Genomic DNA, 7,056 nt, shown 5'->3' with positions numbered 1-7,056 from the left:
ACTTGTTTAAAATATAATTCTCTTTTTTAATCAATGTTTCCCTTGTTTTGTACTCTTATGCAAAACGACTTATTACTGGATACAACTAATGGACAGAGTGTAAAAAATACATTGTTTGATTTTCGTGTTGATTCTTTCATATATTCCATTGTTAAAATATTTTTTAATTGATTGTTTCTTTTGTTAATTGGTTTTTATCACTTATAAAATGTTTTTGAAATGTTTTATAAATTAACATTGACGTATGTTTGATCTATTTAATACTTGAACGTGTTTTTGATAATAAAGTTGCGTCTTTTTATAGCTTATGGCATTTAGTTTTCATTGGTTGCTTATAATCGTTAACATCATTATACAGTCTCAACATTTCCCATATTTAGGAAAAGCTAAAAAACTATTACCATAAAAAGTGACAAAAAAAGTGGGACAATATGCTTAGAGTCTAAAAAATATTTTATATAATTAATGGTTATTATATTATTATCAGTCATTTTTGTTTTTAGTGGAATGTTGAAAAAAACAATTTCATTCAAGGTTTCAGTCTTTTCTTTGAAACACGACACTGCGACATTAACATCACAGAACAAAATGTTTTATCTCAAACACCAACATAACAAGTATACCATTATATACTACTTATCCTAACAAAAACTTTTATTTAAAAAAACAAATTTTTGTGAAAGGGGGTCTGAATTAAAGGTTCTCTTAATCAGTTAAAATTGAAAACCATAAATACAAACCTAAAAATTTACTAACCAATATAAAAATGAAATGACTCTTTGACCACTCTTGAGATAAACGATGTGTATCAGAGAAACGATTGTTATAATATTTTTAAAAATGTGTTTTTTTTCAATAGGGGGTGTGAAATAAAGGTACATTTGGAGGTTATACACTTAAAAAAGAAAAACAAAAAACAACAATAAAAATGTTTTATTTTTTGTTTTAGAAAAATTAAAACAAAATTTAAAACAAAATAAATTTTCTTAAATAATAATTGTTTCGTTTTTTATTATTTTTCCTTTTCAATCGAGTTGGAATAGGCATCACTGCTCTTCCCTAACCAACTTCTACAGTCGGTCAAATAAGCCTATAAAAATGAAAGAATGGTATAAAAATGAGGGTTTTGATACTAATTTTGGAGTCTTTGAGGCTATTTTTATATTTAAACAAGATAATCACAAAGATCACATTCTACTTTTTAATGTTTGGTTTGTTTTGTTGATTTTCCCGATTTTTGGTATAAATAATAATAAAAATATTAATTTAATAGCATCAAGTAAATTATAGTTAATAAATCTATTTCAAACAAAAAAGGGTTTTCTTTCACTTAATAATAATTATAATGGAAGTAACACCAAAACCTGTTAAAGTTGTTTATGCACAAGAAGTTCCTCATTTGTTTCTTGATGTTACTTTTGATAATAATCAGACTTGTGAAAATAAAGAATTCACTATTGAAGAATACATTAAAAAGGTTTTATACAACGAAGAACAGTTTAACACAATTGAAACAATACCAGAAAACTATATATTTTATGATGTCGAACTAGAAAAGTATCTTTCTATTGAGGACAAAAAACAGCTTGATTCAAACCAACTTATCTTGTCATCTCTTCAAAGTACTAAAACATAATTATTCCAAAAGAATTAATAAGTCGTTTTGATTTGAGTATGGAAATTGATTCTTGTACTTTAAAACAGATTAAACTGTTTTTTCTTAAATAAACAAGTACAAACGATTTCTTTAATTTCTCATCGTCTCGACAAATTCAAATATACTTTATAATGAAAAAGTGTGAAGAATTCAATAAATTGTTTAAACTAAGCGAACACAGAAGACGAATTTTAAATTATAGTATAATGTCATTAATTTTGGGGGTGACGCAAGGTCGTCTTTCTCAACTTAAAAAAAGGGGGAAAAAATAATTTTTAAAGAAAAAAGAAAAAGTGGTGCACAGTCGAAGTTAAGTGAATGGCAAATTGAACAACTTAAAGGTACGTTAAAAAAAGACTTGAATATGGGCGAGTAGTAACAAGTCGTTTTGTTTTAAACTATACAGAACAATGCTTTAATGTCACGTTTACAAAACAGGGTATTTATTATTTGATGAGTCGTCTTGGACTTAAAAAGGTAAAGGCCCGCATTGTTGAAGAAGCAAGACTTGGTGTAGAACCAGAAGAGATTTTAAATTACTTTGACAGAGCCGACAAAGAAATTGAAGGAGTACCCGCAATCTTCATATTTAATATGGATGAGTGTGGACACCAAGATTATGTAGACACCAAAAATGTAAATGTTTATATTACAAAAAACGTCTGTTTAGAATACGTTCGTTGTGAGGCAGACAAATCTGCAAAGAAAATAACACATATTGCTTTCATCAATCCAGTAGGCACTCGTTTAAAACAAACGTTAATAATTCCAAACCATTTGGTTGATAAATATCTAAACAATGTTGGATATACCGAACAAAACACACACTTTATGTACGCGAAAAAAAAGCACACTTAATAACGCTTTGTTTATTGAGTGGATAGAAAAAGTCTGCATTGAAGAGGTTAATAGACTAAAAAGTATTTATAACTACAATGGAAAGTCTGTATTATTTCTTGATAATTGTAGTTCACATAAAAATCCCGAAGCTATTCAAAAACTTGAAAAAAACAACATAAAAGTTGTGTATTTTGTCCCATCAACAACAAATTTTTGCCAAATGTTGGATATCGGAATTTTTGCTCTCCAAAAAAGAAAAAATGCTCCGATAAAATATTAGATCTTACTATCGATAACGTGATGGAAAAAAGTTGTGAAAGAACGAATTTATGCGGGCTAGAAAAGATGGCAATTTTAAAAGAAAAACAAAAAGAACAAGATAAAAAGAAGGAAGAATTTATTGCTGGTATGTGTACTGCAAATGATTTGTATCTCGGATACACAAAAACTATCGAAGAACTTTTACTTTTTAACAAAGAGTTAGAATTTGGAACTGGATATAAAAATTGTCCAATGTCTGAAATTATAAAATTGCAAAATAAATTGAGTAAAATATCCAAAACAATTGTCGAAATAATGATTAGTTTTGAAAAGACTGCAACCATTCCAACAACAATAATCGCTTTTAAACAATCAGGCGTTGAAGTTTTGCGTTGTGGTGATGGTCAATATTATTGTCGATGTAACCCTTTATTGGCTAGAGAATTAAATATTCGACCTGATATCATAAAATTGTTGTTAAAGTTTCCAGTAAGAGAACTGACTGATGGAAGACTCAAGGTAAGAGTTGATACAAGTTATAATAAAATGATCATTGAAATTCAAAAAAAGAAAGAACAAAAAATGAAAGAAGATGAAGACAGAAAAAGATTGAAAATAGAAAATAGTAAAAAAAAGTCAACAAGAAAGTCAATTGTAAATAAAAATGACGATCACCAAATTGAAAAGAAAAAAAAATCAAAACAGATATATTTTCAAAATTAATCAATAACAAAAGTGAAGAATATGATTCTGAAAACTTACTTAAACATCCAACTTTTACACAAAGAGAGTGGCTTGATAGTGATTCTATAGATGATTTCATTGACTATAACATCAACATACTCATTTCAAAATGAATTCAATGTTTTTATACATATAGCATTGATCTTTATCTAGCTTACAGGTGTCAATTTCCAATTGTTGGGAGTTTTGGAGTTGTCTTTATTCCAATTTTCATACACAATAATCACTGGTCATTTATACTTTTAGTTCGAAAAAAGTACATGGAATGGTTCATTTTATATTCAGACTCTCTTCCACAAAATATCACACGGAAATCTATTTTTCCATCAGACTTTCCTTCAAATTACTTGAAAACTTTAAGGGAACATTTTGGTTTGATTCATGAAGTTGAATACCAAACAATCAAACAAAGAGATACATGGGAATGTGGTTACAGGATCGTTTACTTTTTGTATAAATTGACAATTGGAACTTTAGACGATGGGTTAAATCACAATGAGAAAGATTTTTGGACGTTTTTATCGTGGTATTTTAATTGGAAAAAACAAGATTATAATTATGATGGTTATTAATTACTTTTGTTTTGTTTTAAATAAAAATAATAAAACCTGTTTTGTTATAATATATACTATATATACAGTATTTTTAATAGGTTAAATAAAAATAAAAACGACGAATAGGATCACATTATACAAAAAATGGCCAATCAAAAAATACCCTCATTTTTATACTATTCTTTCATTTTTATAGGCTTATTTCACCCACTGTACATATCAATTGCTTTTCAAAAATCAAAATTGCAAAACCTTTTGAATGGTTTTTGTTGTAAACCTTGTTCTTTTTATCTAAAATCGTGGAAAAGGAAACTAATCTAAAAAGGCAATCTATACAATTTGCTATAAACAAACCAAAAATAAACTAAAAAGTCCATCCCAGCGGTTTTTTTCGCCCTCTATATATGTTATTTTATAAATTATTCAATTTCAAAATTTAATTAAATATAGTTTATACAATTAATTAAATAAACTAAAGTTAATTAATTAAAAACTTTAGTCTTAAATTTTTTAACAAAAATGTTTTTTTGCGGCAAATTTGTTTAAATGGAAAAAGTAAAAGATGACTTTTTCTAAAAATAAAATTTGTTTTTTCTGTTTAAACTTTCAAAAAAATCGGTATATTATGAATTCGGGTAAAAAAAGTATTTTTTTGTCAACTCTTAGGCAATTTTTATATCAATTACAACAAAAATGTGTAAGATTTTCAAAGCCATCTTTATAAAAGTGGTCTATCACGTTAACACTCTTATCAGCATGGTTTGGTATTTTTTGACTTTCTGCACTGAATTTTTTGTCGGCAAAATTGAAATTGTTTTGTTCATTTTTAAATTCCCCAGATCATCGATTTACAAAAATACTTTTTACTCTAATAATATAGTTTAAGTGTTATTGTTTTATTAACATATTCATGGTATATTTTTAATATATTTACTATAATTATTATTAAATAATATTAGTTTAATTAACGTTATTTTACTATTAACAATTAAAATTATTTATAATTAATACGATAGTTTATTATATTAAAAACAATCATATAATTAATAGTTAAATTATAAATAAATAATATCAATTTTAAAATATTAAAAATATGTATTATATCATGTAATATAATTATTTTAAATATATGATACATTTTTTTAAATAAAATACAATAAAAATTAATTGAAAAGTTGAATTTCGCATAATTTGTTGTTAATTAAATTTAATGAAAATATACTATCTTGAAACATAAAAAACAAAAATAAAAATAATATGTGTATTTCAATAAAATTGATTTAATTAATAATACTTATATTAGAAATATTAGCATCGAAAGACCACTTCATATAAACTAATAATAAATAATATGATAAAAAATGAACTTTCTTTTGTAATGTTTTACTATAATTAATAATAAATAATTATATAAATTATAAGTAAAATTAAAACATAAAAAACTAAGACAAATTAATTGTTTGAATAATATATTAATTATTTATTAGTACTTAAATAATATTTTAATTTAACGAAGATCTAAATAATAAAAATATTACAATCCAAAACCAGAAAGCAAATCAAAAAGTCAATTCAATTTATACTAAAGAATTTAGTAAAAAAAAGCTTATATTACACAACATAAAACAAATAAATCAGGCAATTCGTGTCAATAATAAATGAATTTATAGCAAAAAATATGTTAAACAATCAAAAGTTTTATTAATAATTAACTACAATTTAACTATTTAAATTTAACTATAATTATACAAAAATTATTTATTATCATTAAAACCAAATAAAATTTAGAGATTTTTACGAACCTTCATTCAGACTTTTTACAACAAATTATAATAATTAGACAGTCTTTGGTTTTTTCTGTCTTTTATTAGTATCAATATTTTTATTACTCGATTACTGATTTGTTGTTATTAACTGTTCCACTCTTTGTTTGACTTTGATGATTGAAATCAAATTGTTTTTATAGCATTAAGAATAATAAATATCATAATATGTGGGATATATTAGTGTTAATATTTATTTTTCATATTTTTATTGATAATTTTCAATTTTCACCAATCTAGTTGTGAGTACAAAACAAATCTAAAATAAAACAAATAACAATAATAAATAACAAACAACATAAGGACAACAAATCCAACGATAAACTTAAAATAATAATAAGTATGTATTTGACACAATATAGATTATAGCGTAGAAGTATATGTTCTTGTTTGAAACATGTGTTTCCAAACAGGGTCTATCACGGAACAGGGAAAAATTTGGAACTTGTCCCAAAAATGCATTTTAAAATGAAAAGGGGTATATTTTCTTTGTTTTTGTGCCAAAAATAAAGTAGTTTTAGTAAAATTCATAGTTATGTTTGTTTTTACGATCTCCAAAACCTTTTCTTTACAGATGGCGACTTTTTGCCACGGTAGTTTTTTTTACTTAAAACGACAGTTAACAATTAAACGATAAAATATTAAAATGTATAGTATATAAATCAATGGTTTAATAATTTAATATTTATACTATAGATAATAAAACTATTAATTATAATTGATAATATTATATAATATTGAAAATTGTTTAATAACAATAAAATAATAATTAAATTTATTAAGATAAAATTTGTTATTAACTATACTTTTTTTTTAAAATATAGTTAAATGAAATTACTCAAAAATAATTGCTTTTTGGATTATTTTTTCAAACATCGAACAGTTGTTTATATTATTTTGTTGATAATAAAGAGTTTTACAAACCGTGAGCTGACCAAAAGATATATAACACAATGTAAAGTTGTTTAATTCATTCTTTTGTTTTAAAGAAAACAATTTGATAAACAAAAACGTAATTTGAATAATTTGATAAATGTAACGAGTCCTTACATCCGTAACGCATAACAAATAGAAGCCTTGGTTAGTCAATGATTGAATTTTTGCAGTATTTTTTCAATATAATTTTCATTATTACATATTAAAGTTATTATATATTTTACTATGTTTCATAATTTTT

This window comes from Entamoeba invadens (assembly GCF_000330505.1).
Source record: "Entamoeba invadens IP1 unplaced genomic scaffold scaff_1105074725665, whole genome shotgun sequence".
Classification (NCBI taxonomy): Eukaryota; Evosea; order Mastigamoebida; family Endamoebidae; genus Entamoeba; species Entamoeba invadens.
This window is presented reverse-complemented; position numbering follows the sequence as displayed.